General features: G+C 39.7%; 1 protein-coding gene across 6 annotated transcripts in view; it reads right to left on the reverse strand.

Moving 5' to 3' along the window:
• Positions 1–27,306, reverse strand: part of CBFA2T2 (CBFA2/RUNX1 partner transcriptional co-repressor 2) — a 159,319-nt gene that overhangs the window by 75,944 nt on the left and 56,069 nt on the right. Inside the window, exon 1 of one of the 6 annotated variants that reach the window (XM_044263236.1) lies at positions 19,802–19,818. The exons of the other annotated variants lie outside the window; for them this stretch is intronic. The gene's annotated coding sequence lies outside the window, so the exon portion shown is untranslated. Of the gene's footprint in view, positions 1–19,801; positions 19,819–27,306 lie in introns of those variants that run through there. 6 annotated transcript variants of the gene reach the window in all.

Consider the following 27,306-nt stretch of genomic DNA (forward strand, 5'->3'; position numbering starts at 1 on the left):
ATCCTTGAAGGGTAAGCCTGATAATCAGACCCACACTCTTGCATCCTAACTGACCAGCATTCACTTCTAATCAATAACAGATGTGGGAATGGTGCCAGGGTGGGCCTTATGCCAAAGTAACAATTTTTCTCCTATTCTAAAGCAAACACCCTTCTTAAGCTCTAAGTCATCCAAACAGAGTGACATCTGGAAATACACAACAAAGCCATGTGTTTGGCCCCTCTGGATGATTTGCTGTAGGCACTGCAAGCAGAAGGTTGCTGTGCCAGCTTCATGGGACACTGAAGAGTATAGTAACTCCACAACCTGGTAATATGGACAAACTGCAAAGACCTGATTGACGTGAAAATAGTAGCAAATGGGGCAAGCACAAGTTCATTTAAAAAAATTCTCTTGGTTAGGATTCTTTTCCCAAGCTAACAGGAATTGCTTAGCTCACTTCAATATGCAACTCAGGCCCCAATTCTCTACTTACTCATCCTCTTGACTTTTCGACTCTACCATTTTCCAAGGATCTATTAAAAAAAAAAAAAAAAAAAATGTTGGGTGGGGGAGCCTGGGAGGCAGAGACTTAAGTGGTTCAGTGGGTTAAGCCTCTGCCTTTGGCTCAGGTCATGATCTCAGGGTCCTGGGATCAAGCCCCACATCGGGCTCTCTGCTCAGCGGGGAGCCTGCTTCCCCTGCTCTCTGCCTACTTGTGATCTGTGTGTGTCAATAAATAAAATCTTTAAATAAACAAACTAATACTCCCAAGGCAACTAACACTCAATGTAAATCAATTCAATCCTATAAACTGCATTAGAAAGCACTACAAAATTTGAGAGATGTGGAAAAATTTTGAAATTTACAAAATCTGAATTCATGTACAAACACCAAGGTAGTCAGTTATAAAGGAAAAAAAGGTGTGTGTGTGTGTGTGTGTGTGTGCGTGTGCGTGTGCGTGTGTGTGTATGTTGGCAGGAGGCCATTAATTTTTGGTCTTCCATTGTTCCTGAAACAGTTTATAATATACTTAGGTTGTGACATCTTGATGTTATTTGTATCATGCAGCCATTTATTCTAGAGCATTAAAAAGTGAACAACTGGGGAGCCTGCTTTTCCCTCCCCCTCTGCCTGCCTCTCTGCCTACTTGGGATATCTCTCTGTCAAATAAACGGAAAAAAAAATCCTTAAAAAAAAAAAAAGTGAACTGGTAACAAAGAAAAACTGATTTAAAAGCCTTTCTTCAGGGGAACCTAGGTGGCTCAGTCATTAAGCATCTGCCTTTGGCTTGGGACCCCAAGATCCTGGGGTGAAGCCCTGCATCAGGCTCCCTGCTTCTCCCTCTCCCATTCCTCCTGCTTGTGCTCCCTCTCTTGCTGTGTCTCTGTCAAATAAATAAAATCTTATTATCTTATTTTTTTTTTAAATCCTTTCTTCAGATACTCATGAACACAACAGACCTTTTCTTAATCCATACTGGTAATAAAGCAGGTTTCCAATTTACTTAAGATCCGAGTAGAGCAACTTTCTTGCACAGAAGGATAAACGAAGTCAAGAAGCAACTACAGTAATAGTAATAGCTAATATTACTCCCACTTCCATTTATTCATTTGCAAATAATAACATAACATTTATTTATTACGTGCAAGGAAAGGTGCTAAGCACTCTATCAATAATTTATTTATACAACACCAAAATAATGGGAAGTACCGTCGTGATTAACATTTTACTCAGCCAGAAAATAAGGCTCAGGTAAGTTAAACTGCACTCAAGTTCATATAGTTAAGAAGGTGGGACAGCTCTGTTGGGCTTCAGAGCCTGTAATTATAAAGCAAAATAAATTACACTGAATGATGCTAAAAGAGCAAATTACTACAGGATTAGGACTCAGACATGTTTGTATGTTGTGACCAAGGATTTAATAAAAGAAAAGAAATGGACATTGATCTTAGTGCAAAGAGACTTCATATGTCTCTACAGTTTCTTTCTTCACAAATATGTGAAGGTAAATGTAGAGTCTGCAGGTGAAGAGGGCCCAGGGGAAGTTAGAACACTGAAAAGTAGAAGCTATTACCTAGGAACCCATTATGTCCTCAACTGACAATCAGAGAGGCTTCTGACAAAGCAGGCCCACTCCATCAAATGAATGGCCTTGAAGAGTAAGAAAAATTAAACCATCATTTTTTAAATGTTGACTTCATATCAAGATCATCCTTTTCTTCCCAGTACACATTCTCAAAATTAATTATCTAGGGGCGCCGGGGTGGCTCAGTGGGTTAAAGCCTCTGCCTTTTTTTTTTTTTTTAAAGATTTTATTTATTTACTTGACAGAAAGAGATCACAGTAGGCAGAGAGGCAGGCAGAGAGAGGGGAAGGGAAGCAGGCCCCTCTGAGCAGAGAGCCCGATGTGGGACTCGATCCCAGGACCCTGAGATCATGACCTGAGCCGAAGGCAGCGGCTTAACCCACTGAGCCACCCAGGCGCCCCAAGCCTCTGCCTTTGATTCAGGTCATGATCCCAGGGTCCTGCTAGGCGGGGAGCCTGCTTCCCCACCCCCTCTCTGCCTGCCTCTCTGCCTACTTGTGATCTATCAAATAAATACATAAAATCTTTAAAAAAAAATTAATTATCTAAAGGAAGTTCTTTCCTTCAGTATTTCCAAAATCCCTATTGCTGAAAGAAAAGGGGGTAAATACGACGTACAGGCACAAATACAAAGGTTCAATAGCCATCACTGCTCATAAAAACTACTATTTTAATAATGCCACCTTAGGGGCGCCTGGGTGGCTCAGTGGGTTGAGCCGCTGCCTTCGGCTCAGGTCATGGTCTCAGGGTCCTGGGATCGAGTCCCACATCGGGCTCTCTGCTCGGCAGGGAACCTGCTTCCCTCTCTCTCTCTCTGCCTGCCTCTCCATCTGCTTGTGATTTCTCTCTGTCAAATAAATACATTAAAAAATCTTAAAAAAAAAAAAAAATAATGCCACCTTAAAACAGAACCAGGTATTTCTACTGTGTTTTCCAAGGGAGGCTGCAGGATGGAAACAGGTCAAAACCAGCTAGAAAGTAAGATCTCTTTGGCAAACATTTTAGTGACGCAATTAGCACCTACTCAATTCATCTGTTAAGATAGCTGAATCTTATTTTGGCATTAAACTAAAATTGATATGGGGGAAGACGCAATCAACATGGCTGTAAGTGAACCGGGAAAAGTACCAACTCTGGGATCTTATGGACAACTTCACCCAATACAGAATGTAAGTCCTAGAGGTTGGGAATGATTTATCTTGCGTTCTTCTTCCAAACCCTGTGCTTCCTCAGCAAGTTAGGACCAGAAATGCGAATATGCTGCAGCAAAAGGCTACAGCTGCACCTTGCAGATGTCAGGCTGTTAGCTCTGTGATCAGCAAGCATACTGCCTGCGTTGCGGACTCCCTCCTGGTCACTGTCCCATCAGTCAGCACTATGGCTGTGCCCAGAGAACTGGGAGAGGTTCTTCCTGTTAGCACCATTTAGAATCAAGCAAAGGAAAAAGAAATTATCTGGGAACTGATAGCCATCACAGAAATTTCTCTTCAAGATTTTACATTCTTGTCTCTTAAAGACCAAGCCTGGGAAGAAAAAACGCTGATATGATGACAACGTCTCAGTTTTCTCCTCCGCAGAAATAAAAATACTACCACCTGGTTTTTATTTCCCCATCCCTGGAGGGCTATAATGAAGATAAAAAGCTTTGAAAATTAAAAGCACAATGCAAATATAAGGCTATTAATATAGTGCGGACTGAATCCAAACAACATAAATGGAAGGTAGATGGGCGCTTTGGCAGGGCAAACAACCACATCTGCCATCACAGCAAATTTCTAAGTTCCAATATCTACTTATATATTAAGAGAACTCCAATAGAAATTAAACAGGCACAGAGCCCACAGAACAGACTGCTTCCTCTCCACAATCTGCCTGACTTCCTTGACTCAGTCACTTTGGAAACTTGTACTTTAAGGCCCAACTCAAACTCACCTCATTAGCCCACCCAGAGACTCCTCAACTGCACTGACAGAATTAAACTTTCCCACATCTGCCCTCTAACCACCTGCACAATGTCATTGGTCATACTGTACCACCATTTGTTTGTGCCTCTTTCCGCTAACTCATGGAGTTCCTAGAGCTCTCCCTTTTATAACCATAGGAACTACCTAGCATATGAGATACACTGTGCAGCCTGTAACATTTTTTCTAATTCCAGTTAACTAAAATGCAATACAGAAGGTTTCTATACCTTTTCTATTAAAGCAGAACTTCCCAAGCTGTATGCCAAGAACCAATGAAGAGGTATGAATGACAGGGTGTACTGACATACTGAGTTCCTCAACCTGGGATGACCAATCAGAACTTAACCCATTTCTGTGTGCTATGATGCGAAAACGTTGGAAAGCACTATATAAATGTGTAGTAAAGATTTATTTAATATTAAACTAACAGAGAAGTAGGGTTAAACACTACACAAATGGTGACATCAATCGAGGCATTCAGAAATAATGTGACTAGAGTCTCTTCAACAAATGGTGCTGGGAAAACTGGATAGCAAAATGCAAAGAATGAAACTGAACCACTTTTTCACCATACACAAAAATAAACTCAAAATGGATTAAAGACCTAAATGTGAGACATGGAACCGTAAAAATCCTAAAAGAAAGCACAGGCAATAACTTTTCTTCCCCCCCCCTTTTTTTAAGATTTTATTTATTTATTTGACAGACAGAGACCACAAGTAGGCAGAGAGGCAGGCAAAGAGAGGGGGGTAGGGAGAAGCAGGCTCCCCACTGAGCAGAGAGCCCAATGTGGGGGCTCAATCCCAGGACCCTGAGATAATGACCTGAGCCAAAGGCAGAGGCTTCAACTCACTGAGCCACCCAGGCGCCCCAGCAGTAACTTTTCTGACACTGGCTGTAACATCTTTCTAGGTAAGTCTCCCGAGGTAAAGGAAACAACAGCAAAGTAACGTATTGGGACTACATCAAAATAAAAAGCTAACAACCAACAAAACTAAAATACAACCTAAGGAATGGGAGAAGATGTTGGTAAATGACGTTTTGATAAAAGGTTAATATCCAAAATATGTAAAGATGGGGCACCTGGCTGGTCAGTTGGTAGAATATGAAACTCCTGATCTTGGGGCAGTGAGTTCAAGCCTCATGATGAATATAGAGAGTACTTAAAAACAAAACAAAATAAAAATGGGTGACTGGGTGGCTCAGTCAGTTAAGTGTCTGGCTCCGGCTCAGATCATGATCTCAAGAGTGCTGGGATGGGGCGCCTGGGTGGCTCAGTGGGTTAAAGCCTCTGCCTTCGGCTCAGGTCATGATCCCAGGGTCCTGGGATCAAGCCCCACATTGGGCTCTCTGCTCAGTGGGGAGCCTGCTTCCTCCTCTCTCTCTGCCTGCCTCTCTGCCTACTTGTGATCTCTGTCTGTCAAATAAATAAATAAAATCTATTAAAAAAAAAAAAAAGGTCCTGGGATCGAGTCCATATTGGGTCCCCACTCAGCAGGGAGCCTGCTTCTCCCCCCACCCTATCCCTCTCTCAAATAAATAAAATCTTTCCAAAAAAACAAAACAAAAATTTATTAAAGAACTCAACATAAAAAGCCCCAAATAATCCAATTCAAAATGGGCAGAAGACATGAAGAGACATCTCTCCAACGAAGACATACAAATAGCCAACAGATACATGAAAAGATGCTCATCATCCGAGAAATGCAAATCAAAACTGCATGTGATATCACCTCACGCAGCTCAGAATGGCTAAAATTAAAAACAGGGGAAACAATGTTCGTGAGGATGTCGAGAAGTAAGAATCCTCATGCACTGTTGGTATGAATGCCAACTGGTGCAGCCACTGTGGAAGACAGTATAGCAGTTCCTCAAAAAATTAAAAAATAAACTACCCTATAATCCAGTAATCACATTACTGGGTATTTACCCAAAGAATATGAAAACACTAAGGGAATGTAGCGATGAAAGGGATATATGCACCCCTGTGTTTATTGCAGCATCATTTACAATACCCAAATTGTGGAAGCAGTCCAAGTGTCCATCAAAAGATGTATATGTGCTGCCGAAGCGAGCACTTGTGTCCATCAACAGATGAACAGATAAAGAAGACATGTGTGCACATGCGTGCAGGTGACAGAGTATTATTTGGCCATAAAAAAAAGAATGACATCTTGCCATTTGCAACATGGACGATCTACGAAGTGTCATGCTAAGTGAAATAAGCCAGTCAGAGAAAGACAAATACCATATGATTTCACTCACATGTGGAATTTAAGAAACAAAACAAACGAACAAAGGGCGTGGGGGGGGGACCCAAAAACAGACTTTAGCTATAGAGAACAAACAGATGGTTACCAGAGAGGAGATGGGGGAGTGGTGGTGAAATAGGTAAAGGGTATTAAGGTACACTTATCTTGAGAAACACTGAGTAATATATGGAGTTATAGAATCACTATACTGCACACCTGAAACAAACTTAACACTGTATGTTAACTACACAGAAATTAGAATTTTTTAAATACCTGAAATAAAGAATATGATTAGAATCATTGTTTCACATACTGTTCACTAGAAAAATAAATGCTTCAGAACACTGGCATCAGGTAAAGCATCATATCCTGAAAGAGAAAAATAACACAGCCGCCTTGCATAGCAGTCTGTGTAAACACCATATGGTTTGCTAATTTAATCAAAAAGAACCCCAGAATTTACTTTTTCATCCTGCAGATTAAAAACATGAAAATAAAGTTGCTAGAAGTATTTCAGAAATTATTTTGCCACCCCCAATTGTCTAATAAAATACATATAGCACCTCAGCTTGTTCATCCTTTTTAACCGCCCCCCCCCCATCGAAAGCACAAAAACCCTTTAGAGGACACATTAAAACCAACAACTCATCAGCTCAGTCTTTTCATTTTCATTTGTATTTTAAAGCCAATTGTAACTTTGCATCACACCCTCCTCCCAATCCAGTTCAAACCCTCTGGCCCTCTTTATTCAACCTACAACAAGACAAAATTCTGGCTGTCACTATCTCTTGCCTAGATTATTTCATCTCAAAATGGTCTCCCTAACTCTAAGACTGCCCCTACAAAATTCACCTTTTGCCCAGAAGCCTCCATCCCCAAAATACCAATCAAGTCATATCTCTCTGATTAAAAAAACAAAAACAAAGATAACAAATTCTGAGTTGTCAATGCTCCTGAGCATAGCATAGAATATGCTGTATAACCAAGATACCAACTACCTTTCTAAGCTTATGATCCTCTACTCTGACCTCATATTTTATAGGAACTCTTCTCTTAATCTTTGCCAGGCTAACATTTATTCATACCTGAACAGCTGACCTGGCTAGCACTTCTTCAGTGCATACCCTTTCCCGATTCTCTAGGCTAGGATAAAAGACTCTTCTAGGTACGTGTTCTCTAACCAGATGATGAGAACAAAGTATAAACACAAGGTTTTACTTCTTGGTTTAGCTAAAAAGTTAGCACAAGGCGGAGTGGCAATAGCTTCATTTCACTTAGGATCCTTCTTCAAATTCCTTGGCTCTTGATCCTCTGCTGGTTTTAAGGGCTTTTTAAACCTTTTATCATATGTCACCTCAAAATCTATCTGGATACAAGTAAAAAAAAAAAAACCTTGCAAATTATTTGTAGAGAAGAACAGATTTTCATTATTAAAGTCCTCTACTACATATGAACGTTTCAAATGTACCTTTCCATGCCTCACTGAGAGCTATTCTTTAAACCTTACTCCAAATTCTTTAGCCATTCATTTGTTATTTCCTGTCTATGCTCAAAAAGATATAAGCAACATCACAGGTATAGTCAAGATTGTACCCCACAAGGAACTATCATCCCCAACCTTCATCATAATATGTACTCAAAAGGTTTGTCATATGAAGTGCTGAAGGTTTTAAACCCATTCTCTTTTGCATGCTCAAAATCACCTTTTTGATTTTTATAAATTTTTGTTCTTTTTTTAATATTTTATTCATTGATTTGAGAGAGAGAATGAGAAAATGAGAAAAGGGAGAGTCAGAGGGAGAAGATGCCAGACTCAATCCCAGGACTCCAAGATCATTATCTGAGCCGAAGGCAGTCGCTTCACCAACTGAACCACCCAGGCGCCCAACCATTTTTTAGGTGAGACCATCCTCACCCTTTCTATACTTTCCTCAACTTAACCTGGATTTAAGCCCTTCCTTCTCTCCTTAGCATTCCTCATTTTTAAAAAAGATTTTATTTATTTGAGAGAGAGAATGTACATGCAGGGGAGAGGGAGAGGGAGAAGCAGACTCCCCAATGAGCAGGGTGCCCGACTTGGGGCTCGATCCCAGGACCCCTGGATCATGAACTAAGCCCAAGGCAGACACCCAACCAACTGAGCCACCCAGGTGCCCCAGCATTTCTCTTTTTTTTTTTTTTAAGATTTTATTTATTTATTTGAGAGAGATCACAAGTCGGCAGACAGGAAGGCAGAGGGAAAGGAAGGGAAGCAGGCTCCCTGCTAATAAGCAGAGAGCCCGCTGGATCCCAGGACCCTGGGATCATGACCTGAGCAGAAGGCAGAGGCTTTAACCCACTGAGCCATCCAGGTGCCCCGCATTTCTCATTTTTGTAAACATACCAAGCATTTTTAAAATGTATAAAACATATATATTGTAGACTACTTATATATCACTTATTAATCATCTACTGTCTGTCTCCCCCAAAGTGAGCACTTAGTAGTATTTAAGTAAATGGATGAATAACAATGACGGCCGATGTGCTCCAATTATTTAAAAGTACTCTTCTCCCTCCCTCAATATTCAATTCATCAGCATGTTCGGAAAACTCAACCTACCACCAAAACATACCAGAATCATCTATCTTCCACTACCAGAAACCTAATCCAAATTTACCATTTCTTACTTCTGGTTTTGTTGTTTTAAGCCATGCCACTTATAATTCTTTCTCTATACCAAAGAAGAGTGATCTTCATAAAATATAAATGAGGTCATGTTACTTCCCCTTCAATGGATACCCAAGACTCTAATAGAATAAAATCCAAATTCCTCATGCTGGTTCACAAATGTCTACAGGAGCTGTCTCTCAATTTTCTTCTCTGTCCTCTTTTCTTCACGTACTACACTGTAGCTAAACTAGCCATTATTCTAGGCACTGATATCAAGCTCATTACCACCGTAAGACCTCTGCATGGCTTTTCTCTGTCTGGAATATTCTTTCATCTGCTATCCCCAGGCTAACTTGTTTACTGTCATTCAGACAACCGGTCAGTTTACTTCTTCCAGCAGGCCTAAACTCATCATTCACTATCAGTACTCTCTTTTTTTGTTAATGGTATTTATTGCTCAGTACTCATTTCCTTTATCTCAAATTCAGAAATATTCCTAAAAATAAAAACAAAGACCTCAAACTTTCACTAACAGTATGAAGAACTCCCTTGATACCATTTACCTAAATTCACCTAATTCACCTAAATTCACTAATCACCTTACCTATTTGTTTTCACAATCTAGCTACTATCTAACCATCCGCTCATTCTACCAACCTACCTACCTACCTATTTTTTTGTGTAAACTGCTTGAGAGTAGGCACTAACAACATCACCATACCCCCTACCCTTAAATATTTCAGGGTGTAATTGCTAAGAGCTAGAATACTCACTTGTAAAGCCACAGTACAATACCAAAATAACTGACATTAACAACACAGCACTATCTAATCTACAGACCTTACTCTAAAATAGAAATGGAAAAACAAAAACTGAGGGGTGTCTGAGGATCAGGACAAGGTGGAATAGTTGGTCACTTTATTACATAAAGAAATACTACTCAGCCATAAAAACAAACTATTGATACAAGAAGTAACATGGACGAATCTTAAATGCATTATGCTAAGTGAAAGAAACCAGATATAGAAGGCCACATACAATTCCATTTATACAACATTCTGGTAAAGGCAAAACTTACAAGGACAGAGAACAGATAAGTGTCTGCCAAAGGTTAGAGGGGAGTTACTGGAAGGGACTGAGAACAAAGGGGCACAAGTGGATTTTTTTTTTTAAGATTTTATATATTTATTTGACAGAGAGAGATCACAGTTAGGTGGGGTGTGTGGAAGAGGAAGCAGGCTCCCTGCTGAGCAGGGAGCCTGCTGAGCAGGGAGCCTGCTGAGCAGGGAGCCTGATGCTGGGCTTGATCCCAGGACCCTGGGATCATGAACTGAGCTGAAGGCAGAGGCTTTAACCCACTGAGCCACCCAGGCACACCACAAGTGAATTTTCTGAGGGTGATGGGAACATTCTTTACCTTGACTTTGGTAATGGCTAAGTTATTATCCACACTGTCAGAATTCATAAAACCATACACTTTTATTTAAAAGAATGAATTTTACTGCATGTAAGTAACATCTCAATTAACCCTTTAAAAAGTCACTAAGGAGATCAAGAATATAATGAGAGAACTGGACATGGGTTTCTTTAAAGCGTATTTGTAAAAGAGTTAAAGGCACAATGAACATTTTGAAGCACCTATCAGACAGAGTTTAAAAGCAGAGCACTAGAAGATAGAGCTGGGAAAAAAAAAAATCACCTAGAATGCAGTACACAGAGACATAAGGTAAGAAATACTGAAGACAGAAAGCAGAACAGTATAAAAAGATCCAACATATAACTAGCAAAATTCTAGAAGGAGATAAAAGAGCAAATCAGAGTAGAGAAAGAAGACACTATTCAAAGAGATCACAGATAAGAATTTTCCAGAACTGAAGACCTGAATCCTCAGATTAAAGGAGTACATTAAGTTCTGAGTACCACAAATAAATCCACAACTTACCTAACCATAGTACAACTGCAAAATACCAAAGCTAAAGAAGAAAATCTTACAAATAACCACAGAGAGGGGCGCCTGGGTGGCTCAGTGGGTTAAAGCCTCTGCCTTTGGCTCAGGTCATGATCTCAGGGTTCTAGGATCAAGCCCCGAATCTGGCTCTCTGCTCAGAATGGAGCCTGCTTCCTCCTCTCTCTGCCTGCCTCTCTGCCTACTTGTGATCTCTGTCTGTCCAACAAATAAATAAAATCTTAAAAAAAAAAAAAAAAAAACCACCACAGAGAAAAAATATAACCCAACAAAGGAACAAAAACCAACCTGACTGGAAGCAGACTTCACATCTCCAGAACACCACAAATCACCACTAAAGTGCTGATGGAAAATAACTGTCAGTGTTTACCCTTTAACCTCCACTAACCATCATTCAAATGAAAGTGAAATATATTTTCAGACCAAAAAAAAAAAAAAAAAAAAAAAAAGAGCGAGAGAGAGAACTGACCATTCATAAACTCTTTCTCTAAGATTAAGGCAGTCTGGCAAGAAAGAAAATTAACCTAAAAGAAAAATTATAATAAACATGAAATAATATGAGGAGATAATTTGATAATAAACCTAAATTAATGTTAGCTGTAAAATAGCTATATATATATATATAACAATAATTATTCTCTTAACTAGGGCTGAGTATAAAACAAAGTGAAAATCAAATCCTAGACAGTGTTAATATGCTAAGAAGCTGCTGAATCATGAAGTGTTCTAAGATCGCTGTAAAAAAAATGAGTATGTTAACTAACATTTTAGACTTTAAGTACTATATATATATTAAAATTTTAGAATAACCATCAAAATAATGGAAACGGAATAGCCAAACAAAAAGAAATATACAAAACATTTTTCAATTAAAAGGAAAATAAAAAACCTAAAGAGATACCAATGAGTCTAAATATAGCAGTAACCCACTGAACATAAACAAACTACTTATCAAGTAAAAGAGTATTTCTAGACTGAATTCAAGCAAAATCCAAGTATTTGATATTCCTAAGACTCATGTCTAAACCCTAGCAATGCTGAAAGGTTACCAAAAAATGATGAAAAAAGGCAAATGGAGTAGCAAGTATTAGTATCAAAATATATCGAAGCTTATTGAAAATAAGCTTCAGGTGCCTGGATGGTTAGTCTTAAGAGTCTACCTTCGGCTTAGGTCATGATCCTAGTATCAAGTCCCACATCAGGCTCCCCTCTATGCAGGAAGCCCACTTCTCCCTCTCCCATTCCCCCTGCTTGTGTTCCCTCTCCCACTGTGTCTCTGTCAAATACAAAAAATCCTTTAAAAAAAAAAAAAAAAAGTTTTGGGCGCCTGGGTGGCTCAGTGGGTTAAGCTGCTGCCTTCGGCTCAGGTCATGATCTCAGGGTTCTGGAATCGAGTCCCACGTCGGGCTCTCTGCTCAGCAGGGAGCCTGCTTCCCTCTCTCTCTCTCTCTGCCTGCCTCTCCATCTACTTGTGATCTCTCTCTATCAAATAAATAAATTTAAAAAAAAAAAAGCCTCATCCACTATTTTCATTTGTCCAGTTAAGTGTATATACTGATTTGTATAGACAAAATGTGAGAAAATAGAATAAAGTGGCACAGTAAAAAGAAACAAACTGAAAAGCTAAAGGACCTTCAAATACTTTTATTGAAGTGTTTGAAATTACTCCAGAAAACAAAATTCCCAAGACAAGTCAATGGTTCTCCTGCCCCTCCTCCAGACACACTGTTCAAAGGAAACAGTTTCCTGGGTTAGTAAGACAGAGTAAATACTTTAATTTTATTCACTTTCCAAAATCAAGATAGAAAACATTTTTTTTTAAAGATTTTATTTATTTGACAGAGATCACAAGTAGGCAGAGAGAGGCAGGCAGAGAGAGGAGGAAGCAGGCTCCCTGCTGAGTAGAGAACCTGATTTGGGGCTCGATCCTAGGACCCTGGGATCATGCCTGAGCTGAAGGCAGAGGCTTTAACCCACTGAGCCACCCAGGTGCCCAGAAAACAACATTTCTGTATCATTTACCAAATCTGCCATCTTCCTCCTATTTTAGACATTACTGCAGAGCAGGGCCAGGATGGGAAAATGGAAATGAGGTACCTACCACCCAAAATTTAAGTGCAGAGCCAACTTGTGGGTGAGGCCACAAATTTTTTTGCTGAGGTACCTCATTTGCCTCACTCCAGTTCCAGCTGTTGAAGAATCTCTACTATTAATGTTCTTTGGGCAATAGAAGCACACATGACTATTTGCCATGCTTATTTGGGGCAACAGAAGTGTTTTACTTTTGAAAACGCAGTTCCCATTCAAAAACTAAAAAAGCTACTGTCGTCTTCTTCATGGCTTTAGACCCAGGAATGGTATTATTCATCACATTAAAAGGATGAAAAGAAAATCAGTCTCATGCTGGACTTCACACTCCTTTTCCTTTAAAAGAATAAATGAACTATACTTCTCTTCAGTCAGGCCACTAAAGGAAAACCCCATTCTTAATACACAAGAAAAACAAAAACTTTTAAGAACACCTGCACATGGGGTGCATGGGTGGCTCAGTGGATTAAAGCCTCTGCCTTCGGCTCAGGTCATGATCCCAGGGTCCTGGGATCAAGCCCCCAATCAGGCTCTCTGCTCAGCAGGGAGCCTGCTTCCTCCCCTCCTCTCTCTCTCTGCCTACTTGTGATCTCTGTCTGTCAAATAAATAAACAGGTATCTTAAAAAAAAAAAAACAAAAAACCACATGCACACACCTCAAGACAATAATATCTGATGCATTATCATGCGCACAATCAGTCCGGACATTTACTAGCTCCAAACTTCCAGAAGAAGGTACTTACTCTGGTGACAGGAGACTTTCAAATCTCAACTCTCCCCTCTCCTGACCTCTTTAAATATCCATCATTTCCACCGCTTAAATGAGGAAGCAAATTTAAAAGCTCATAGAAGACTGTACACATCCTAACCTGTTCTGAATGCAATCACAGCACTTTAATTGGAGGCTTGCCTTCATAGGAGCTGTCAGGTAAAATGCTGGCTGCCAGGGTCTCTTCAAATTCTAAGACCTTTTAAAACTCCAAATGCCAGGGTGCCTGGGTGGCTCAGTGGGTTGAGCCGCTGCCTTCGGCTCGGGTCATGATCTCAGGGTCCTGGGATTGAGTCCCTCATCAGGCTCTCTGCTCAGCAGGGAGCCTGCTTCCTCCTCTCTCTCTCTGCCTGCCTCTCTGCCTACTTGTGATCTCTGTCAAGTAAATAAATAAAATCTTTAAAAAAAACAAAAAACTCCAAATTCCAGAAGACAGAGAAAAAAAAAAAGAAGAAAAAAGGAAGGAAGGGAAGGGAGGGAGCAAAGAAGCAAAGAAAGAGAAAGAGGAGGAGGAGAAGGAACAAAAAGGAATTTTCCCAAGGGAAATGACCTTAAATTCTGTAATTACTTATAGGTACCACATAGCTAAGTTAAAACACTGAAGCTGTTGCTTTAAATACCAGAATTGTTAAAAACCTTAATTTGAAAAGTTATAAACTCAATATGTTACTTAAAGACTATGTTGCACAGCTTAACACTGAGCAGTCAAAAGATCTTAGTCAATTACCCCCCCCCCCCCCCCCCCCCGGTGATTTTCTGGGCTATTTACTTGTAAAGGCTACCAGTAACAGATTCCCTCCATTGATAGGAGTAGTGACTTTGTCAAGGTCACAAGCAGGAGCCAAGAATTTTGAATTAGAATTTAAAGCCTGGTAACCTGGTTGAGATTACAGTCTTGATCTAGACCAATAACCAAAAGAGAACACTTAAATCTGTTTATGGATGAAGGAAGAAAGAAGTGTAGGACACCCAATTCCTCACTACGGTATTTACCCTAATAAATAAACCGGGACAACCATTTGTGCAAACACACAAGTCAAAGAACAAAATGCAAAATTAAAGGATTTAACTAATTCTAATTGCTTGCAGTTTTCCCACAAAACATATTATCATTTTCAACTAGGCCCCTTTCCTAACATACTGCCCACCCCAATTAAATTTAACAAACTGAAAAGCAAATGGCCAGTATTTCTGTGTCCCCACCCCCACCTTAGGAGCTTACTGGGCATGGTTTGCTTGAATGTTATGGGTGTGGTATGAAATATTTAAACCTATGACTAAAATTTTCCATAGAAGCCCATCCAAAGTCTAAAAAGCTTTACCACTCAGAAACAGATTCATCTCTAGACATTTAAAAAGATCTACTATTCCACTTATGACACTCTGGTCTTTTTACATTTAATATTTAGGTAGGAGGTGGTAAAGGGGGAGAGGGTGTAATTAGTTTTGCTTGTAAAACGTTCATCACAGTTGTAGTGCCAACTGAGCTATACAGCCTATTGGGGGTCTAATAGATTTCAGGGTATTATAGTTTGAGTAATAGAGGTGGGGGTTGTGGTGGAAATCAATAAATGGCTACTACTTCTTTGCACAGACCCATATGGAAGTAATCAAGCGCAAGGGTGGCAGCTGGGGCCAATAACAGTCACCTGCAGTTGAGGGACATGGGGGTTTCAGATGGGTTTTTAATGCTAATTTCCTACAGAAACAATGAGCTAGAAAGAGCAGAGTAACAGACGAGGCCGGATGAAGAGAGACCAGCCAGAACAATGGCTGCACCTGGTGCTGGGAGCAGAGGGACAGAGCCGGCACGCGCCCGCCGGCAGCAGAGGGCACATCTGTCACCCTCCAAGTGGCCCATCCCCCAGCTCTTCCAGCAGGGTAAGTAACGCAAGGTCCCTAAACATTAACAGCTTGCCACACAGCAACAGGTTTGAGTTTTTAAGGCTGCTGCATTCTCTACACGCACCCTTCTCCCATGACTAAGAATTAGTTAAGGAAACGGGGCTGGTTCCCTTTCAGTTTGGAGACTTCCTGAAAATACACAAGAAACACATTTTAACTAAGTCTGTTGGCTTACTGGGACTTTGATGTTTAAGGAGGACTAAGAAAAATCATATGGAAAGATAAATCTTATTTAGTATTCGTGCAGGTAGCATCATGCTTGTTACTTTCTAATTTAATTCTTAGAACCCACAATAACATCTATTTTTACTCCCATTTTACAAGTGAGCAAACTGGGGCTTAGAGGCGAAGGTTAAGTCAGCTCAAGGTTACTAATGCCAAAGTCTGTACATAATCTTTTCACTGCCTTTTCTCCACGAGTCCTAACTATCACAGCCAAATGAAAATACATATTCTATTTACTTGAGAACTCCAGCTATGAGAAGCAACTACACACACATACATATACATTCTATACAGAATTGTACCTTGCTAGGTATCCCTAACAAGCTGCTCAGGATTGAATGGTAACAGGATTTCCACTAGCTGTTGCTTTAAACAAAGCACAAAGAGTTTCTTCTGCAGGTTTAGGCATGCTTTAGGAAAGTAAATCCATATGCGTTTTAAGTTTCCCAGCATAAATGTGACGCCACCTAAGTCTTAAAAGTTCAACACTGTTTGGAAAGCCCATCAACCAGAGAGAATAGAAAAGCCATGGTGGGTTATTTTTTCCTAGATAGAGTCATCACTAATTCCTGTACTTACTGACTTGAACTTGGAGGGAAAATTAACCTAGAGAAACCATAGTAGAAACCTTTTAAATAAGATCTTGATGCTTAAAGAAGGGGTGGGGAATCAATCACTCTCTCTCGATCTCAGAAGCACACAGTTACTCTTGGATTTGGAAAGGTAACAGCCACCAGGCATAATCGAAAGCACTGTAGAAATTAACACTGTGCTATGCATTTGACAAAGACTGGTTTAAAGCACTGTAGTCTAATGAAAACTGAACCTTTCCATCTACCCAACCATGCTTCTTTGGACAAGGAGTCTAAATCCTTCTGTCCTAAGTTCTGCTCAAAGACTGTGCCTCATAAAGGTGCAATCATGATTGCCGGAGTTGGCAGTAATTTCCAGGATTTACCCACTTTTGTGCTTTCATTTACATTTTATCTCCTCTTTGTGACTTTTGTATACCTTACTGTATCATCACAAACAACCAGCAATCAAAAAATGTTTGCAAAATGAATGTCCTGAAAGTGCAGAAGACAATTCCAGTCTAAGTTCAACCACCAACTAGGAAAATTAAACTCTAGGCCAAGCAGACCTTTTACCACTCCACTACCCTTCCCTCAATTTTCCTTATTTCCTTATTTCCAATATTTCCTATAAAATAATTTATTTCATTAGGTTGTCCTTAAGATCTTGTTCAATCCTAACATCTTTCATAGGTCTCCAATGGGGTCTTATGAGCACTTCTAGCACGCGTGGACTTAAAATAACCTTCAATGAACTGATCCAAACAATCGTTCAGATTCACTTGAACTCTTCAAGCTGTATATACAAGATGTTTATTCAAACTCATCATCCTTCCCCGATATTCCAAAGACGTAATTTTTAAGTATCATTATCCTCATCTCCAGTTTACTGACATTGTTGTATTATACAATTTCAGTCCAAAATGGCCCCTTGATATGAAAAAATCCTTGGTTGGGTCACTCCTGGAAACCAGTTTAGGTTTCCAGGGCACCGGGCTGGCTCAGTCAGTAGAGCATGAGACTCTTGATCTCAGAGTTCTGAGTCTGAGCCCCACACTGGGGGTGGAGCCTACTTAGAAAGGAAGGAAAAAAGAAAGATTCTTCTTTGCATAGCAGTAAAACTCACAATGCTTTCAGTCTTCAGAAAATACTATGATTTTCTTTTGTATTCAACTCAAAGATTACCTTGTTTAGTATCTTAGTAACAAACTAGTCTCCTGAACTGTGTGGTTCTACTACGACTTCTGATCAACCACCTTTACTTGCAGTCAGTGGATCTTCACATATTAAAACAGTATCATTTACCATGTTTTAATGCTTCTTGAAACTCTTGCATCAAAAGTGTTCCTAGGGGCGCCTGGGTGGCTCAGTGGGTTAAGCCGCTGCCTTCAGCTCAGGTCATGATCTCAGGGTCCTGGGATCGAGTCCCGCATCGGGCTCTCTGCTCAGCAGGGAGCCTGCTTCCCTCTCTCTCTCTGCCTGCCTCTCCTACTACTTGTGATTTCTCTCTGTCAAATAAATAAATAAAATCTTTAAAAAAAAAAAAAAAAGTGTTCCTAGTATGGACATATAGTATATGCAAATCTCTAAGGCCTTCACAGTGGACACAGTCTACCCTGCACTCTACTCAACCTAGGAACTTATCTCCCAGGGTGCAATTAGTGCTTGTTCACTGAAGGAATATCATGTAAATTCCATACCCCTTCTCAAATATTCAGACAAGTCCCTAAAGATGCTAACTGTTCCCCTACCAAAACAGAAACTCAAAGGAAAACCTCCCCAAACCCCCCAAACAAACAAACAAACAAAACCCCAGAAACTCCACAAAGTTCACACTGCATCATTTAGCCAATCTGGTAAAATAGAATTCTTTTAAAAAGTCTTCCCCCTCATCATGAAATCTGACTGTAACATTGAAAGAAAAACTGAATTACCCAACTGATGTAAGTGAAGGTTGAAGAACTTTAAGAAACAAATATATTTTAAACTCCTATTTGAAAACTAGTAGTTTTCAAAAACAACAAAAAAATTTAAACAATGTAACAAAGTAGTATAATTCAGTATCTCACTCCTGTTGACTTTTCCAGAAGTTCTACTCTGCTATACCAGGCTCATTTACATTACAATACTTAAAATGCTTTCCAAATCATTTATAATCATAGCAAGGCTTAACAAAGAAAGCATGTAACATTTATAACAGATACAGATATCTGGAAGGTAGGTACAGTGAGAGAAGGTTCTAGAAAAGATCCATTTTTAGCCTGAGAGTTACGAATGAAAACAGTTTATGGGGCACCTGGCTGGCTCAGTAGGTGGACTGTCCAACCTTTGATCTGGGGTTTTGAGTTCAACCACACATTGTATGTGGAGATTACTTAAAAAATAAGATCTTTTTAAAAATGCAAAGGGTTTCGGAACCAATTACAACAAAATAATAAACATCCAGAAACTTCTGAAACTAACTTGAATGCCTTCTACGTCCCAGACAAATTTTCCCAGTAATGACAACAGGCAGGAATTGCACAAAATAAAAACTCAAGAAGGTTAAGTAGCTTGCTTGAAATCAGAAAACCAGTGAAAAATGGCTGTATAACATGCGTAACTCCCAAACCCATGCTTCTCCCTTAGGTATCTGGATTTGGAGGCCTGAAGATATGAATACAATGTACAGGAATAGCAAAGAAGCTAAATTATACTCCACAAATAACAAGGACAGTACATACAGTAGCTATGTACCCACAAATTTATTTTACGACAAAACTACTACAAACTCACAATTTAAGTCATATTTGTGATGTTATTTGTTTACTTTTTATATAGGAAGTAAAAAGAAGAAGGGGTATAATGCAATGAAGAAAAAAGAGCTGACTATATTAAAATTAAAAGATACTGTTTGTGTAATTCATTTTTGGTTTTAATTTACCTGAATACACTGAAATAAAATCTGACAATAAGGAAGAGTATTCTATGAGCCATCTTTTTAACACTGCCTATTTGTAGCATGCATACTAAGGGAGAAAAAAATTTCCCTCAAAATATCATCGACTCTATGCGGAATACCTTACAACAGTATTTGTGAGACTACTTCCCTAGCCACAGAATTCATGTTAAATCTCATTCAAGTTTCTATTCAAAAAAGCATGGCATTCAAATATAAAGGTGGCAACTAAAAAATGATACAGAAATATGAACAAAATGAAGCATCAAATCAACAAAGAGTAGCTAAAGGCTAAACTCACATCAAATGTAAAAAAATTCATATGACCATAATCTGAAATAAAAAGCTCTGAAAGGCAGACAACTGCCCACTTTAGCCCCAAAACTAAATTAAAATGTACTTACCTCAAATGCCCAGATTATAACAATCCAGATACTTAATATACCAAATTTATTCAAAATAAATATAAAAAGGCTCCTCTTTTCCTCCTCCTAATCTTCAAAGCCCAATCTGAGACCAGCCTTCCTCCTTCTTTGATTAGCTGGACATGTGTCAGCTCTCTCACATCTGCGATTTCTCACTGACTAGAGCTGCCTGTCCCATTCCAGGGAAACACAGATGGATCCCAGATGGGAAGGTCCTGCCAAACAGACCAGCTCTTCACCTTGCCAGAATCCCCAGATACAGTCAGTCTCTCTGTCTCTCTCTTTTTCTTCCTCCCTACTGCTCCCTCTCCCTCCACTACCCTTCCAACCCTCCCTGTTACTAGGGCTCTTTGCCAGCTGATGTCACTAAGTACACACCTCCCAGTGGCTCCTGGCCAATCTGACATTAACTTGTTAAATACGTGTAATTTGTTTATGGCTGACAATAACAGCAAGGATATTGTGCAAAACCTATCTGTGCAAGTCCCTAGTGAAATAACATGTAGAGACACACATAGATACACAGACTCATATTTTTGGGAACATTCATATGTTTAACAATTACTATTTAAAGTCCTACATATTGTCTGGTTTCTGCTATTGTTTAATAGCTTCTGCTCTCTGAGCCCATTTTAAATCCTACTTATGACAAATTCCTTAAAATGAATTATTAAAACTCTGCTTTAAACATGCAACTGGATAAAAAATGTAAAGTTGCAAATTAATCTGGGGAATATAAACAGGAATGTATGTAAATGATTCACACAAGCTGCCTCTCAGATCCAGACTTGGTAGCACTGCAAAACTGGCACGTGATTAAAATAAGACAATGCAGGCAACATGGTTCTGATGCTGTAAAGATTATAAATGAAAGATGGGGACACAATGCAAAAATTATAAAACAAGGCAAATATGAATGTGAGAAATAACAGTATTTCGCATTAAAGAAACTGCTAATGCAAGTTTCAACAATGAAGAGCCAAAATTTAAAAAGAACATTTTAAAAAAATATAACAATGAGAACCCAGAGAGAAGGACTGAATTGTTCAAGGTCAGTTTTAATCACTTATGCCTTCAAAAACCTAGCATGTAAGAGCTGCTCAATTTCTAGTGAATGAAAATTCATCAGTGAAAATTGATAGTATACTAGTTATAACAATAGTTGCCATTGGGGTATAAACTGGGTGAAGGGTCCACTGGACCCTCCTCTGTGTGTGTGTGTGTGTGTGTGTGTGTAAGTAACTTCCTAGGGATCCATACTTTAAAATAAAAAGGTTTGGGGATGGGGGGAACTTGGTTGATTCCTGGGGTCATATATTATATGGACACATATCCTGCACTAAAAATCTCCATGAACACAGATAGGAATGAAAGATCCTCCATATACATGATCAAACAGGTGTGGCTATAATTCTCTAACCCTCAATCTTCTATCATACTCTGGGGATCTGGAATCTGTAAACAATTTTTCTGTCATGGCAATTTTTGGTAAACAGAAGAAAAACTATTTCTGTCAAGAACAACTTACTGGCTAGGTTTTGGGTCTTTAGTTCATCCCAGTGGTCGTGGGAGTAATAGCAACAGCAGTGGGCTGAATGGTTACCAATAGTGCTAAGTGTCAGAAACTGTTCTGTCAGACTCTTCACAAAGACTCTGCATTACAGGGCCTTTAAGGTAGGTAAGTATCATTATCTTAAAATGTCAGCTAAAGAAAGTTTAACAAAGAGTTAAATAACTTAATTAACCCCCTAAACTAGGAAGTGTTAGCCAGGTAGTCTGGATCCAAAGCCAGAGCAATATACTCTGTTGTCTAGTAGGAAAATCTCTTGCAATGCCAGCATCAACTTGCTCATGTACCTAGCCACTACCACCCAGCTAAATTGCCTCAGAATTCTGACCCACAGTAACTGCATGAGAGCAAGCATTTATTGTTGTTTTAAAAAAGCCGGGAGCGGGGGGAAGCTCAGATGGTTGGGCATCTGCCTTCAGCTTGGGTCATTATCTCCAGGTCCTGGGATTGAGCCCCACGTTAGTCTCCTGGCTCAGTGCAGAGTCTGCTTCTCCCTCTGCCTCTCCCCCTGCTTGTGCCTTCTCTCTCACAAAGAATAAATAAAATGTTAAAAAAATTAAAAATGGCTCTTTCACTTTTGCTTCTGGTTCCCAGATTATGGATCTTAAATACCATTTTCCTCTACAAGGAAGCTGGGCTCTTGAGAAAAATAGTTGACTCCAGGTATGACGGGCAGAAAAATGCATAAAATTTGTCATGTCAGAAAGCAATTAAGCTTTGAAAGACTTCTGGAGTTGTGTCCATGGGACTCAGGAGCCAACCTGAAAAGGCTCCCACTAAAGTGGGATAATCTGAGCATAAAAAAAAAAACAACAACCAGTATTTGCAATGGATTAGAACACAGCAAAATGGGGGCGCCTAGAGGTGCACCTGGTTAAGCATCCAGCTCTCAGTTTTAGCTCAGGTTGTAACCTCAGGGCTATGAAATCAATCCCGGAGTCAGGCTCTACACTCAGCGTGGAGTCGCTTGAGATTCCCTCTCCTGCTTCCTTAGCCCCTCCCACTCATGCTCTCTCTAAAATAAATAAATCTTTTAAAAAAAAAAGCAAAATGTTTGAATTCATGAGTTCATAATGGTTCTTATAAAATATGAATTGATCGGGGCACCTGGGTGGCTCAGTGGGTTAAAGCCTCTGCCTTCAGCTCAGGTCATGATCCCGGAGTCCTGGGACCGAGCCCCGCATGGGGCTCTTTGCTCAGCAGGGAGCCTGCTTCCCTTCGTCTCTCTCTCTCTCTCTCTGCCTACTTGTGATCTGTCAAATAAATAAATAAAATCTTTTAAAAAAAAATGAATTGATCACTTTTTGGAGGATACTACAGAATCAATTCATTATTCTGAAACTAGTGAACTGAGTATTTTACTTATCTTTCTATATGAACTATACCTCTAAGTAAATCTAGAGTTGGTAAAAACTGACCCCTACTGAAAAAATTTAAAAAACTAAAATGAAAAAATCATGTATTTGCAAAATCATTCTGCTAATCTCTAATGAAAAACATTAATCTAGGTAAAGATCAATTGCCACAAATATGAGATGAGAAATATATGGACCTTAATGTGCCTAATGGAAGTATAAAACTGGTGAAGCATTCTTTTTTTTTTTTTTTTAAAGATTTTATTTATTCATTTGACAGAGAGAGATCACAAGTAAGCAGAGAGGCAGGCAGAGAGCGAGGAAGGGAAGCAGGCTCCCCACTGAGCAGAGAGCCCGATGCGGGACCCGATCCCAGGACCCTGAGATCATGACCTGAGCCGAAGGCAGCGGCTTAACCCACTGAGCCATCCAGGCGCCCCCTGGTGAAGCATTCTTGACAAAACAGGTGAATCTGATTCAGCCTCTAGATCACAGAAGCAGTTTACAGAACATTGAGGGGAAACAGGAACATGCTAATGACAGCATGGGAATGCAATCAGGAAAAGTCCAGAATGAGAGAAAATCTATACTGCAAACAACCTAGATTTGTAGAAAAAAGCGAGGGAGTGGGGGAAGGAGGTAGAATAGAAGCTACACATTAGAAGAGAAAGGAAAGACTTACACACAAAATGTGACCATTATTTGGATTCTGATTTGAACCAACTGTAAAAAATAACCTGGGATAACTGGGAAACATTTAAAACTCACTACATATTTAATTATACTAAGGAATTATTTATTAAAACTTTTCTTAGCTACATTAATAGATTTGCGATTGTTTTTAAGAAAAGTCCTTATCTTTAAGAGTTACATTCAGAAATGTTTACTGATTGAGTTTATATGCCATCTAGGATTTCCTTCAAGAGGAGCTGAGTTGGTGATTATAGAGCTGGGTGTTTAAGTCCATATTTAGAGCTGTTTGATATCAACACAATATAAAGTTTAAAAAGACTGGATTTCTTTAAGCAGTATGCCAAATTATGGGTGAGGTTGGCAGATGGACAGGGACAATTTTTTTAAAGTAACTCGGATAAAAAGAATTAAGTCTGACACGAGGTTTAATCTGGTACCAACATATTCATTTACCTCACTGACCACACATCCTGAGTTGATACACGGACAACTTTTTCTTTTGATACACTGACAACTTTATTTATACATTGTCAACTGTTAAAAATAAAAGATGAGAAGCCAACGGTGCAATATATCCAGAATAGTGAATCCAACTACTAAATTGGTTGCTATACAACGTAATTTGTAAAGTAGTTTTGTATTGTTTTGATGTCCTCCTATTGGGAAACTGTGATATATCTAGAATGTTGGATTTGCACTAGAGGTATCAATATGAACTCATGATTTTTATGTTATATTTACATTTGAACATTAAAAATACACATAGAAACACAAGCACGTTCATATACTTCCTAGTTGTTTGCTGAGTGGGTCTAGAAGCAATTGCACCTTGGGAAGCCTGGGTGGCTCAGTCAGTTAAGCGTTTGCCTTTGATCAGGTCATGATCCTGGGGTCCTGGGACACAGCCCCATGTCAGGCTCCCTATTCAGCAGGGAGCCTGCTTCTCCCTCTCTCCTCTCTCTCTCTCTCTCTGCCCCCCACCCCACTTATTTACAAATGAGTAAGAAAAATCTTTAAAAAAAAAAAAAAAAAAAGGCAGCAGCACCAGCAATGACACCTTTTATCAAAAAACAAAACAAAACAAAAAAACCCAGCAGCAGTAATGACACCTTTTAAAAATAAACACATCTTAAACCCAGATCTTGATTTCTACACTATATTTTCTACTAAACCCTGGCTCCTCAGAGAAATGGCTGATACCAGGTGGGGCAGAGAGAGTGCAAATTAAGTATGCAGTATTTTGTACAAGAAAGTAAAGGACTACTCAGAAGTTGGGGGTATGTCAAAAGGGCACTGAAGCCAGTTAGAAGGAACTGCCATGGCCAACTATGGGACAATTTGAGCATCACAAAAATGACAGTACTGGATTGAAGCATGACATGTAAAATAAAAAGTGAATTTTTAAAAAAATTAATCACTCAGGGCACCTACCTGGCTTAAGTCAGTAGAAAATGAAACCTTTTTTATTTTTTCAGTATTCCAAGATTGCTTATGTGAGCATGAAACTCCTGATCTCAGAGTCAACCCTCACATGGGCAAGGATCCTACTTAAAAATAATATTAATAGGGGCGCCTGGGTGGCTCAGTGGGTTAAAGCCTCTGCCTTCAGCTCAGGTCATGGTCCCGAGGTCCTAGGATCGAGCCCCACATCGGGCTCTCTGCTCAGCGGGAAGTCTGCTTCCCTTCCTCTCTCTGCCTGCCTTTCAGCCTACTTGTGATCTCTGTCTGTCAAATAAAATAGGAATAATAATAATGATTAATAATAATCAAGGAAGGAAAAAAAGCTTATTCCTTCTTAGACGATGCCAACTTGCAAATAGAACAGGAATACTGAAGTAGAAAACCACCACTCACTGACTAATGAGCAGAATATTTAGGGGCAGCTGGGTGGCTCAGTGGGTTACTTCAGCTCTGGTCATGATCTCAGGGTCCTGGGATCGAGCCCAGCATCGGGCTCTCTGCTCGGCGGAGAGCCTACTTCCCCACCCACTGCCTGCCTCTCTGCCTACTTGTGATCTCTGTATGTGAAATAAATAAATAAACTCTTAAAAAAAATTATTAAAAAAAGGATTATCTACATTGTCTCAAAATACACAAATTAGGGCGCCTGGGTGGCTCAGTGGGTTAAGCCGCTGCCTTCGGCTCAGGTCATGATCCCAGGGTCCTGGGATCGAGTCCCACATCGGGCTCTCTGCTCAGCAGGGAGCCTGCTTCCTCCTCTCTCTCTGCTTGCCTCTCTGCCTACTTGTGATCTCTCTCTGTCAAATAAATAAATTTTAAAAAATTAAAAAAAAATACACAAATTACTTACTTATTGATCACAGAAAGGAAAAAACTTACTTTGCAATAGAGTAACCTGGCAGACCACCCTTAAATAAGAACAAGGCTAATATTTAACATCATGAATCACCAATATTGGGATAAACTGACATCATGTGCCTCCCTAAATAAAGCATTAAGAATACAGTATTACTGGGGCACCTGGGTGGCTCAGTGGGTTAAAGCCTCTGCCTTCGGCTCAGGTCATGATCCCAGGGTGCTGGGATCGAGACCCACATCGGGCTCTCTGCTTCCCTTCCTCTCTCTCTGCATGCCTCTTTGCCAACTTTTGTCTACTACTACTGTCTGTCCAATGGATAAATAAAATCTTAAAAAAAAAAAAAAATACAGTATTACTTAAATGGCAGTTGTGCCCAAAGTCCATAATACAAATCTAATCACAAGGAAACATCAGACAACTGAGGGACATTCCGTACATTCTGTACTCTTTGAAACTGCCAAGGTCAAGTAAGACTGAAAAGATAGGGAGCGGGGAGAGGAGGATTAAAAAAAAAAAAAAAAAAAAAGACAGGAACTGTTTCAGAGTAAGAATTAAACAGAGATGACAATTAAATGCTGTGCAGTCCTAGATTAGACTGGATTGTACTAGGGTACACAAGCTACAAAAGGCATTACTGGGATGACTGATGGAATGTGAATACAGTTGTGATTAGGCAATAGTATTGTTATCAATATTAAATTTCATGATTTTGATAATGTGGCTAAGTAGAGGATGCATTTATTTTTAGGAAACGTATATTTAAGTATTTAGGGGCAAAAAGGGGCACACTTCCACTTTCTCAGAGTGACTCAGAAAAAATTATATATACATAACACACAATGATAAAGCAAATGCGTAAAGTGTTAACAGTGAACAAGGGTTCCTTTATGATTTGTTTGTGTAAACAGCTGGTGAGTAAGAATTCCTTTTAAGATTCTTGCAATTTTAAGTTTTCAACTACATAAAATAAATACTTATCAAAACGGGAAAAAGTCCCCAGGGCACCTGGGGGGCTCAGTAGCTTAAGCGTCTGCCTTCAGCTTGGGTCATGATCTCAGCGTCCTGGGATTGAGTCCCACATCAGGCTCCCTGCTTGGTGGGTAGTCTGCTTCTTCCTCTACCCCTCCTCCCTGCCTGTGCTCTCTCTCTCTCTCTCTCAAATAAATAATAAAATCTTTTTTCTAAAAAGGGGGGGGGGTCCTCATTCACAACAAAATACTTTGAAAACGTCCCTGATGAGTATCAAGAGAACATGTGCAGTAGTTCATGCAGTTCTAACAAAGATGCTTATAACCATTCCTCCTTTGGTTTCTTTGAAAATCACTACTGCGGAGTGCCTAGGTGGCTCAGTTATTGAGCGTCTGCCTTCTGCTCAGATCATTATCCCAGGGTCCTGGGGTCGAGAACCACACTGGGCTCCCTGCTCAGCAGGAAGCCTAGTTCTCCCTCTCCTACTCCCTCTGCTTATGTTCCCCCTCTCTCTCTGTCAAATAAATAAATAAAATCTTTAAAAAAAAAAGGCGTTAAGAAATTTAAATATAGAATG

The sequence above is a fragment of the Neovison vison genome, chromosome 8 (assembly GCF_020171115.1).
Source record: "Neovison vison isolate M4711 chromosome 8, ASM_NN_V1, whole genome shotgun sequence".
In the NCBI taxonomy this organism is placed as follows: Eukaryota; Metazoa; Chordata; class Mammalia; order Carnivora; family Mustelidae; genus Neogale; species Neogale vison.